This window comes from Tupaia chinensis, unplaced genomic scaffold, assembly GCF_000334495.1.
Source record: "Tupaia chinensis unplaced genomic scaffold, TupChi_1.0 Scaffold145396_1, whole genome shotgun sequence".
NCBI classification, from domain to species: Eukaryota; Metazoa; Chordata; class Mammalia; order Scandentia; family Tupaiidae; genus Tupaia; species Tupaia belangeri.
Window position 1 is genome coordinate 2892649 of NW_006205257.1, and position 12306 is coordinate 2904954.

Sequence of the window (12306 nt, forward strand, 5' to 3'; positions counted from 1 at the left end):
ATACGCACATTGATTCTCTTGGCAAGAATCTCGCCCTTAACTTGTTTGTTCACAACAACGCCAACAGCATGCTGGGTAACATTGTAGACTCTTCCAGTTGTGCCATGGTAACATTTGTGGGGCATTCCTTTTTGAACAGGACCCATTCCCTTAATGTCTACAATATCACCTTTCTTGTGGATTCGCGTATATGTCGCCAAAGGAACCACTCCATGTTTTCTAAAAGGCCTAGAGAACATATATCGGGTGCCTCTCATCTTTCCCTTCGTGTTCGTCATTTTGGTTAATTACTGGAAGATGGCGGTTCTGGCCAAAAGGACGCGCCTAGCCTTCTTTAGTCTGTCTACTAGTGTTGTCTTCAGACACATCCCTCCCCAGAGTGAATCTGCATTTGTAAAACCCAAACAGACTTTGTGAGAGAAGGCCCCGCACGAGGGTGATTTAAACACAGCCACAAAGGTACTGTCAGGGGGATTGCCATCTCTGTCCAGCCCGTGGGGGGGACCCAGCAAGATGCCTACAGCCATTAGCATGTCCATTTCCATAGTTTTTTTTTTTTTTTTTTGAGAGGTGTTTGCTATAGGGCACGTGCGCTCGCCAGAGAGACAGAGACAGAGAGACAGAAAGCGAGAAATCACCCCCCAGGGGGGATGGCTATGCCGCAATCCCTTCTCCTCCATTCTCCTCTCAGGATCTTGGGCACGCACACACATGCGCCCGGCGTGTTTAACCCTCCGGGTCCGGGACTAAAACCGCGATCAACTACATGGGAGTCTAGTGACATAGCCATTACGTTAACTGTTGGTCCCCATTTCCATAGGTTTTGAAAGTGCAGGAACATCCACCAGCAAGGGCCTTGTGGAGGCTGGGAAGAGAGAGAGAACCAGAGGGCCTGTTGGAGGATCAGAGGGCTGACCTTCTGGGCCCACCTTTCCCAAGCAATCTTTTGGGTTAGCTGGGAAACTTTGCCCAACTTAATGAGAGCAGCAAACAAAGTTGTGGGGCTGAGTGATTGGTATGCATTGTTTTGTTTCTTTCATTAATTCCTGCTGCCATTCGGGATGCAGGGATGAACAATAGCAGGGGCCTGTACAGATCAATACCAGATTGCTGATAGTGCCTATCTGTTCTTGGAGCAGATTATTTGATAAATGGCATGGTCCATACATTTTGACAGGTGTTCGCCATACAGCCCGCACCAAACTGGCTTCGTGGAGCTCCATCACAGGGAGCCAAGAGAGCAGAGAGAATGTTTCCTTTTGGTACATTCCCATGTAGAAATGGTAGCTTTTAAACTATTGATAATGAATTTCTAAAAAGAGATGGGGGAAGGGGGGGAAGATGGGAGAGATCTGGTTTTAACTTCTCCCATGGCTTGGGTGTTTAGTTGGATCCTGGCTTATATCTAGACTCTATCAAGGGAGAGCATGAGGTTTTCACTTGGAAGGCAGGGCAATTGCCAATGGGGTGGAAGGCAAAAAGTTATTTGTCCCTGGGGCTGTCAATGGACTCTTAAGAAACTTGATTATTGGGACCAGCAGATGGTATACTGGTTATGCTGCTGGACTCTCACAGGGCCGACCACTGTTCAAGTCCTGCACCTGGTGGCTTGAGACTCTTGCCAGGCACATACATGTGCATGCCCAAGACCCCAGGGGGAGAGTGGAGGGGAAGGGATTGTGGCCTGGCTAGTTCCCCCTGGTGGGTGGGGGGGATGATTTCTTACTTTCCCTCTCACTGTTTCTGTCTCTCTCTCCAGTGAGCACATGTGCCCTAAAGGCAAAAACCTCTAAAAGAAAACAAGAAAAGGAAATTTGATTATTAAAGCCAAGGGGGAGGCCGAGGAAACCAGAGGCTACAGAGGATGATACCAGCTCTGGATGAGATGAGTGAGATGAGCGAGGGGCCACCAGGGCAGGAGTGCTTGATTGGAACTCCCAGGGCCTCCACCTGCATGCATGAGGCTTGAATTCCCAAGTGAGCTGCACTGATACTGTCTTGGCCAGTGACATCCTCCTTCCATTTCTACTCTCTCTATCACCTGGTCTCCTTATTTCTCTGCAGGTGGGCACAAGTTTTGCTTCAGTACCAGTAGGCACTATGCTCTGCAATTCCATTAGCCTTTGAGGTTTACATGTGTGAGAAGTTTAGGTTGCTTCCTGGCCCCACTGTTCATTCTGTTCACCATGGTATCTAAAACCTTATGTAGGGTCAGCCACTCAGGGTGTCACTTCAGTTTTGGAAATGAGTAGAAGTACCAAAAGGGTCCCCTGGATTAACAAGCAGGTGGCAGGTGATGACCTTAAAGGGCAGATTTGCTCCTCACTTCTCACACCCATGCCTTAGTCCTGTGGGGGTGACGGGGCCCTCTAAGCAGTCTTGGAGAATGCTGTGCATTGTGTATTGGGGGTATTATGGAGAACCAAGCAGTTTTTTGGTGTTACAAAGTTTGAGCCTTCTGGCTTTCCTATGAAGTGGACTTAGCGTTCTCTCTGCCCCATTTTTGTTTGTTTGTTTGTTTGTTTTTTTAATGCTAGAGGGTGGATGAGTTTACCAGAGAACGTCGGAGACATAGGAAGAGAGGGAGAAAGCACTCCCCAATGGGGCTCAGTCGCACTGCCATCTCTTCTCCATTTCTCTATCCTGTCAGGATTGGGGACATGCACACACATGTGCCTGGCATGTTTTTCAAACTGTTGGGACTGGGATTGAACCCCAGTTGGCCATGTAGGATCTAGTTCTCTTAATCACTAGGCTACACATCTCCCCCCAACCCCCAACGGCCCTGTTGAACAGAAGGGAAATTAAGGTTTCCGAAGTGGAGTGACTGTGGTATGGACACCACAATGAGACTTGGTGAGCTTGTCATCGGTCATCCAACCTGGCGTGAATCCAGTGGCCCATAAATGGCAGGCAGGGTGTCAGGATGGAGTTTCCTTTTGAACCTTCTTCGCTGCTCTGAAGCCCAGCTCCATCATATCAAAGGGGGACTCCATAGACCCTGGTGGCTCTGTCCTTCCCGGGATGTAGAATCCTTTCCCGAGAACGTATTGCTGAACGAGAGGCAATTACACGGGGGATGGCGACCCTCCTCTCACAAAGAATGTTGGGGAGGCTGGGGCTGTGATATATGGAATGTCAGACATTATATTTTAGACTTTGCTTTTAAAAATCTCTCGCAACCTCCTAAGGAATGATTTGACATCCTTAAGTTCAACACCGGGCACAAATAAAGCGTATGGCAAAATTAACATAAATCATTAGCATAAATCATGCAGGGTTATTGATAGCCGTATGCAGGCATGTATCACAATCCTGGCCAGGGACTCGGGTTGGGCGATATTTCTTCCAGCTGTCTCGGCCAGCTTCGACACATATGGCAGCGGCGTAGGCTTTTCTTTTCTCATTTCCCTCCTCAGCTTGAGCTGTCAGAGACACCCTCTTGTTCTCTTCCCTTCTCCTCACACTGGGTTGCTAACTTCATTGCCTCTTTCTCCTTTTCCCCTCTCTCAGTTTTAGAAAGCAGATTTCTAGTCTGGATCTGAATCCATCCAGGTCTGTGGCTGTAACCTACCATGTGACTAGTGGGAACAAAATAGCTGGGTGACAATTAGCGATGGGTGGCCCACACGGATCCGTTTCCATTTGGTAGCCTTCACGTTTACTGACACATTCATCTCAGAAGCTGAGAAGCTGTCCCCCACCCCCATCCCATGTAGATGCCAGTGTGTCCTTAATTCACCATGAAGTAATGTGCTTTTGCACCTGCCCGAGATGCCAAGGTGAATATTATGAAAATAGGATAAAGCCAGGAACAGGAGTTTATTGTCATTAACAACATTTTCTTTTTTGGGAGAGATTTTTTTGCTATAGGGTGCGTGTGCTTGCCAGAAAGACAGAGGGAGACAGAGACACAGAAAGTGAAAAATCACCCCCCGGGGAGGGGGGATGTCCACCCAGCAATCTCTTCTCCCCCACTCTCCTCTTGGGATCTTGGGCACGCACGCACATACACCCAGTGTGAGTTTAAACCATCGGGTCCGAGACTCAAACCGCGGTTGACTATGTGGGAGTTTAGTGACATAGCCCTTGTGCTAACTGCTGGTCCCCATTAACAGCATTTTGAAGGTGGGTATTTTATATGCAAAGCAGATTTTACATTTGTTGAGAACCGAGGAGAAGACCTATAGATCGCTCTAACCACAAGATACTATAGTTGGGCTACATTAATGAGAGTATGGTGTAAAGAACAAGGGAGGGGATGAGAGCTCTCTACTGCCATGCTGACTAGACTACACTGGAGAGTATGTAATCAATACATATTAGGACAGGGTTAGGTACATGGGACCAAGGCTATGTGAAGAATGAATAAAGAACATTTAACCCAGACATAGGAATCCCCAAGGAGGCTATGATTTCTGGCTTTCTGGATTTGAAGAGTCCCCAGGGGAAACAAGGGTCATGTTCTGAGCATCCCCAGATATGTGGATACATGCCCAGAAAAAGGAAAAACTTGAGACTTTCAGCACTGACCGAAGATGGCATCACCCCTGAGGAAGGTGGGGAGTGAGTTCCCCATCACCAGAAGTATTCAACACAGACTACGTGGCTGCATGTAGGAGAGGTCAGGGAGGAAACTACACATTCAATTAGGGGTCAGAGTAGATGATAGTTAAGGTCTTTTCCATCCATACAAAACTTCGAATCCTTTTCTACATGGATGCTGGTGTGTTCTTAACCCACCACAGGGTAATGTGCATTTTCACCAGCTGGAGATCCTGGAGATGGGGAATTTGAATCTGAATATGGAAGAGAGAGCAGAAAAGTGCAGCCTTCCTAAATCTCTTTCTTGTCACCCTCTTTCTGAGGGTGCACCTTCAGCTCAGGATATTGGACTTCTCTGTGATATTTTGCTTTTTCTCTGTTTTATAAGCCTTCAGTGTCTTAAGGCTATAGCAGCTGTATGCCATGGGGTCAAATTCAGAGGCAGCGATGCAATTCCTGTATGTATGGAGACTTTGGGAAGGGGGTGTTTTCTTTTTTTTTTTCCTCATATGCTCCCCATAGAATTCCTGAGAAGCTAGTGAGTCAGCCTGGTTGGGAGGAGTCAGTCAATTAGGGACAGTCTTGGTCAGTTCAAGGCAAGGCTGATTTCCAAGTATCGAAGACTGGGATGACCTGGATTTGATAAATATAAAAAGGGGTCACTCACAAACAATGGGTCTAGGAGTGCATGTTGGAGTTGGGAGGTGGTTCTGGATACCCATCTGCTCTCAGGAAGCTGTGGCTCCCTGTTCTTGATATGAACACAGCTGCCTTTCTTTGCTGTTGTTCTCAGTGCTTGGCCAGCACTTGCTTTGAGTCCAGTGACCTGTTCAGATCTCTGTCCTATCTAGAACAGGAAAGACTGCAGGTCATGAAAACTGCCCACCTCTTGCTTGATTATAAACAAAGTTTCAAATCAATTTTTTGCTTCAGGAGAGGTTTGATCCAGAAGACTAAAGGAGGTCACCAAGGGCCCTACTGCTTTTGGTCTCATCATCAGCTTCTTCCCCAATAGCTCTAAGCCCTCTTTTCAAGAATGCACCTGTTTCTAGTAGTTGCAATCTTTGTATCTGCATACAACTCTCAACTGCTTGGGGAGAGCTGGATCATTAATTCCTGTGGTCAGGGTTGACTGACGGCAATTAGTGTGTCCAGCCTTGTTTCTGCAAGTGCAGTCAACCCCACCCAAACTTCCTAACAGAATAGAGGGAGAGAACCTCCACCAAAGAAAGTCAGAACATTGTTTGACTAAGAAAGAGGTGGTGACTGTAGGATGGAAAAACTGAACCATGCCCACTTCAATCAAGTGGCGGGTTGTTGGAAAATGTTTCCCCATTAGGAACTCTCTTATTTCAAGCTTCCTCATGGATCTTGGCCGTTTATTTTTCCCCTGCTATCTTTCATCCAAACCTTGCACTCCTCTGAGTTCCCTAGGAGGAAAGAAGGGGGATGAACACAGTTGAGAAAGAGCCATTCTCTTGATGCACATCTGGTGTTGGCCACCATTTTGGGAGCACAGGAGGAGCCAAAGCTCCCCCCTCTCATTGGTGATACATCCACATGCCGCTCCTTTGGAATGGGACTTGCTCAGCATGAGACCAGCAATGCTTTCATCAGATACCCACAAAGAGCTTGCAGACTTGCAGAGTGGGGTTAACAGGTCAGTGAGCTTTCTTCATCTTGATCATGCGAGTGTTTGCACAGAAGCTTGGTCTACCTCTTCTAGAAGTGTCTCCTTCTCCCCACTGCGCATGGTCAATCATGCAGGACATGGTAATGACTTGGAGTGGCATCATCGACAGGCATGAATAGGTCCCTTAATTTCATGGTTTAAAAATACGTTAGTTGACCTCACTATAATTCCTATATTTTAGTCATTTGCGTGCCATGACTCAGTGCTCATTCATTAAATATAGTGCTTTTCAAGTGAAGAAACAAAGATGAAAATTTCTCTTAATGATGACAAGTGATATAATTTAGTTTTATTTCTGTCATATCACGGTGCCCACGAGCCTGGCTGTGCCTAAGAATCTGTTTGTGGCATCACTGTTAGCTCCTCTTAGCAAAGAGCTCAACTGGACATGTCATCTAGTCAAATCCGATCACATAGGTTTGAGCTGTCCCCACCTTGGTGCTTGATCCTGCTTGGTTTTTGCTGCATGACTTCATCAAAGGATCATCTTACTGAAGATATACCTGCTTTGAGGTGGGAGATGCAATGTACAACGGGGGTGGGGGGCAGGATTGCGGCAGATGTATGGACTTCAGAATCTTGTGTTGACCGGCCATGAGGGAGCTGGATGGAGGGACTGGAGCTGAGCCTAAGCATAGGGGATGACTTCTTTTTTAGTCACTCCTCTTCCTGGCCTTGTTTCATCATATACTCTCCTTACTTTTTTTGTTTTTTCTTAATTGCCAGAGAATACATGGTCACCAGAGAGAGATGGGGAGGGGTGGAAGTGCCCCCCCATTGTGGCATGGTCATACAGCAATCCTTTTTTCTCTGTTTCTCCATCCTGTCAAGATTTGGGGCACACACATATACACACCCAATGTATTTTTCAATCTGCCAGGGCTGGGATTCGAACTGTAGTTGGCCATTTGAGCTCTGGCTCCCTTAACTACCAGGCTGTGGGCTCGCCTCCCAGACTAATTTAATAACACATGGCACAGTCCAGGATACAGAGATTTGTGCTGGGTTTTCGGTGGGAACCCTCTGAAAGGCACTGGAAAGCCCCCCTGTTTTTTGCAATACTCTGAAAATGGAGGTCCATGTTGAAATCTGGAAAATAACCTTGTCTACCGAACAACTCTTCCCAAGTTTAGAGTAGTTATCCAAACAACTCCTCCCAAGTTTTGATTTCAGAGACACCCTGTTGTAACCCGTCTTATTCCCAAGACTTGCTCCACTAAGCCCCAATTACCTCCTTTTGTTAATTTCTTCTTTTGTGTGTGTGTGTGTGTGTGTGTGTGTGTGTGTGTGTGTGGTTGTGGTTCAATGCTACTTTAATGTGGATGGTTTATTCTATGTTCATCTAAAGGGACAGGAAAACCATTACACGTTATTGGCACCAAATGCTTGCTAGAGGGTGGGAGGAGTTGGAATCTGCGCATTTCATATTAAAGCTCTGAGAAGGTTTTAATTTTTAATGGACATGTTTTAAAGATAATCACCTTTTACATTTACCTCCCTACCAATAAGGTCAAATGACACACAGCCTTGGATCTGCAAAGGGCTCTGGGTTATAATCCTTGAGGCACTAGTGGCAGTGAACATTGATTATTATTTAACTTCAAAACAGATCCTGCGCCTCTGTGCACAAGTACTAGACAGTGTCTTCCCAGAGCTCTGAGAGGACAGTTAAACCTGACCCTCTTTGGGATGCCTGTTCCTGGGATTCTAAACAGGGTTCTGGGGCAATTGTGAAATGAAGCAGATGTAAACAGCCTGGGGTAGACCTGCCAGAGGTCGCTTTGCATCCAGGCTTTTTTTTTTTTTGATCTAAGTTCTTGCTCAGTGGGTCTGTTTTTCTATCTGTAAAATGGTTATGCGGTCTTTGCATCCCTCCTAGTCCCAATAATCTTCAGTATTTTTTCTTTAAGTGCATTTATTTATTTCTTCCATGAGAGAGGGAGAGAGAGACAGAGGCAGAGACAGAAAGAGATAGGCACCCCAACAGAGTCATCACACTGCAAACCATTCCCCAGTTCAGCCCGCCTCCATCACAAGCATGCACATGCTTTCTCTGTGCACGGGGAGGCCCTGGGACACAAACCCAGTACTTTCCCATGTGAGTCCGATTGTATTGCTGGGGCGCCACCATTTGGTTCTACTTTTTCAATTTGACCGTGTTTGGGAATAGCCAGTCAGTGTCTCTGGACTGTGAGTCTAGGCTATAAGCCTTGTGAGGTGGAATGGGACATGGGAAAGAGAAAGAGCCTTCACCTCTGCCTTCATGAAGCTTCTGCTGGGTGGTAAATGTGGCAAGAGCCATCTTAGTCAGTGCAAATGGAGCCCGGTGAGACTCACATAGCCCAGCTTGGCAGGAGCAGAGAGATGTGACCTGGACCCTTATCAGTGCTAGAAACTAAGGCAAAGGCATCAAGGCATGTTATGTCCACATGAAGATGGCCCAAGCCAGAGGGAGATGGAGCGGGGTTCTTTGGGTAGCCTACAGTTTCTGTCTGGGAAGCAAAGACAGAGGGGAATTAGCAGCAGTCACTCTCTTTCTATTCACCCTGTTCCTTGACCTCACTCAGGACCCTGGCATCCCGTGAAGCTAGGCAGGGCCTTCACTGTATGCATGATGCAGAAGGTCTACAGAGTGGGTAGAGGGAGAAGAAGCCTCCTCCTGCTCCAAGCCCAATTCCCTCTGGCTGTCCTGCGCCTGGAGTGACAAGGGCTACACTCACCTGAATTTGGGAATTATGCTGAACAGTAAGCTAGATTCCTTGCCCACGGGACTCCCTGAAGGGCTTCCAAGTGCATTGTTCTCCAGCCCTGCAGTTCTAGAGCATTCCCTGAGTGTCTGCATCCACTGTCAGCCCTCTTCTGGGACTGCAGAGCATACAAAAGAGCAAGGGAAACTCTGCATTTTAATAGCCAGGACTCCAGTGCCTGTGGGCTACCAAGGTCCATGCTGGCATCTGAGGTGGGCTCCTCTGTTCTCTCCATCCTTCCAAGTGCATTGTTCTCCAGCCCTGCAGTTCTAGAGCATTCCCTGAGTGTCTGCATCCACTGTCAGCCCTCTTCTGGGACTGCAGAGCATACAAAAGAGCAAGGGAAACTCTGCATTTTAATAGCCAGGACTCCAGTGCCTGTGGGCTACCAAGGTCCATGCTGGCATCTGAGGTGGGCTCCTCTGTTCTCTCCATCACCAAGCTGAACAAACCCTGGCCAAATGGCTCAGCAAATAAGGACCTCTCAATGACAGTTTTAGCTTCAACAGTGAAAAATGTACCAATGTTTTTTTTTTTTTTTTCCCTCTCTTAAGCTTCTTGATTTCTGAGGCCCAGGACATAGGTAAGATGGAGTAGGGGTGAAAGTAGAGATGTTGGTACCCAGTGGGAACTAGATGGCATAGGTAATGCCTAAAAAGTGCAAAGTGAGGAGAGTTTAATGAAAAGATCATTTACAAAGGAGCAGGTAGGGTTTAGGGGTCCACGGTGTGGGGATGGACAAACCCTGGCCAAATGGCTCAGCAAATAAGGACCTCTCAATGACAGTTTTAGCTTCAACAGTGAAAAATGTACCAATGTTTTTTTTTTTTTTTTCCCCTCTCTTAAGCTTCTTGATTTCTGAGGCCCAGGACATAGGTAAGATGGAGTAGGGGTGAAAGTAGAGATGTTGGTACCCAGTGGGAACTAGATGGCATAGGTAATGCCTAAAAAGTGCAAAGTGAGGAGAGTTTAATGAAAAGATCATTTACAAAGGAGCAGGTAGGGTTTAGGGGTCCACGGTGTGGGGATGGGGTGGGGGAGCTGAGGGCTTCTTGTTGGGGGAGAGCAGTCTGAGCCTGAAGACAGAGAGTGCTGCATGGAGAGGAACACCGGCAGGCAAGTAGCATACCCCACCCCAGGAGGGAGCTCTCCACCCTCTCCCGTCCCTCTAAGCTCCTAGGGAACTCCCACTGGCTGAACCCAGCCCTAAGCCTCTGATGTGGTCCATCTGGGGGTAGTCTCCCCACAGGAAGAAAGAATCTAGAGAGGCACAAACCCCAAGCCTACAGCTGACATGGATGACATATATACCCACTGTGTATCTCAGTTAACTTATTTGTAAAGTGGGGAGTAATAGTAGTTCCCATGGCATAGCTGTGAAAACTAAGCGAGAGAACAGGGGCAACTTCCTGAACTACATTTGTTTAGGGGGACCCAAAATCTGTTCCATTTACTATGCTGTAAACTTATTTCTGAAAGGCTTATTTATATCTTCATGAGAGAGCTAGAGACAGAGAGAGAAATATCCCCATAGGGCCTTCACACCAGGACCCACCCCTAATCCCAACAGGCCTGGACCTCAGAGCGATCTGGGGACAGGAACCTAGGACCAGTTTGTTACCACTGTCTCACCACCTGGCCCCCATCCTGGGCTTTCATCGTGTCCACACGGGGCAGCTAGTATGCATCTAGGTCTGCACTGGAATACAACACCTTGACACCTGGGACCTTTCTCTTAGCTCCTGTGCTTTACCATCTGGCCTCAGAAACGACTTTGGACGTGGCTTGTGGACTGCAACAACGGTGATTTGTCCAGAAGGAGTGTGATCCGGGGACTCCATATGGAGAGCCAAAGCAGGGGACTGTGCTTGGCGGAGGCTGGGACAGTATCTCATACAGGTCTGGGTTAAGTGGAGAGGCGAGAGGTGAAGGAAGTTGTGATACTCAGCTGTTGGGGGTACATGGCCTCCTTTACTGGGATATTGGGTCTTTCTCTCTCTGCTTCTTGTGTACAAATGGGGAACTGTTTCCAGGACAAGCCCCCAGCCCTGACAACAGCACCAGGTACAGAGCCTCCTGAGTACAGAGCCTTCTGACGAAGGCCTAGTCAGGCCTCCTTCACTGGGATATTAGGTCTTTTTCTCTCTCTCTGCTTCTTGTGTACAAATGGGGAACTGTTTCCAGGACAAGCCCCCAGCCCTGACAACAGCACCAGGTACAGAGCCTCCTGAGTACAGAGCCTTCTGACGAAGGCCTAGTCAGACTCAGACTGCAGTCCTCTCTCAAGAAAGAATGTCTCACTACGCAAGGACATGGAGCGTTGTTCAGCTGGGCAGACACTCCTCTACCTTGGAGACTGCAGACCAGAAAGCCCCCAAACCAGCGTGGAGGGAGCTGGCTGCTGGGTTTGTTTGGACGTCGAGTTGTACCCTTTATTTATGTTTCTCTGAAAAACAACCAACATGTTTTGATGATTTCTGAAGAGTTTAAAAACAATATACTTAATTGCTATGAGTAATTTCAGAGCTCATTAATGTAATAAATCTCTGGAGGGAAATATTCTTAGTTAACGATCAGCATAAAATCGGAGAGTCTCTCAGAGTAAATGAAAGCACCAGCTCACTTTCCAACGGAGGCAGAATGTTGGACATAGCAGACAGAGGGAGACTGTTTCTCAAATGACAAATGTCCAGGACTGTCCAGCTGATGGGGAACTGGAGCTCTCCCTTGTCCTCTGCATACTGTTTGCCCACTTCCTGGGCAGACCACACAACTTACAGTGCAGCAGAATTTCTACATTTAAATAGCCAGGGCCTCACTGGTGCCTGTGGGCTGTCAGGGCCCCACTGGTGTCCATAGCAGACTGTCGCCTTGGGACTGGGCGGCAAGTACTCTCTGCTGTGTTGTCACCAAACATTGGCTCGTTGTCACCATCATTAAAAGGTTTGGTGATCTTGGGACTTTGGAAGTCCGGCTTGGTGAATTTTGTTTAAAATGATAAAAACATTACCCATAAGGCATGGGTCAGTTTCTGTAAGTCCTTGCTGAGTGATTTAGGAAGCCTCAAAATGCTGTACATATCCTTAAACCAAAACAGAATTCCTGGTTCCTGAAATCCCCAGTGCATTCTCTTCCGGTCTGCTCCATGCTAAGAAAGACACTTCCATCTACCCAGTTATCGAAGCCAAACATCTCGGAACATTCGTGGCAAGCCGATCACAACAGTGGAGTCTGCTCCATGCTAAGAAGCGGCACTTCCATCTACCCAGTTATTAAAGCCAAACATCTCTGAACATTCGTGGCAAGCCGATCACAACAGTG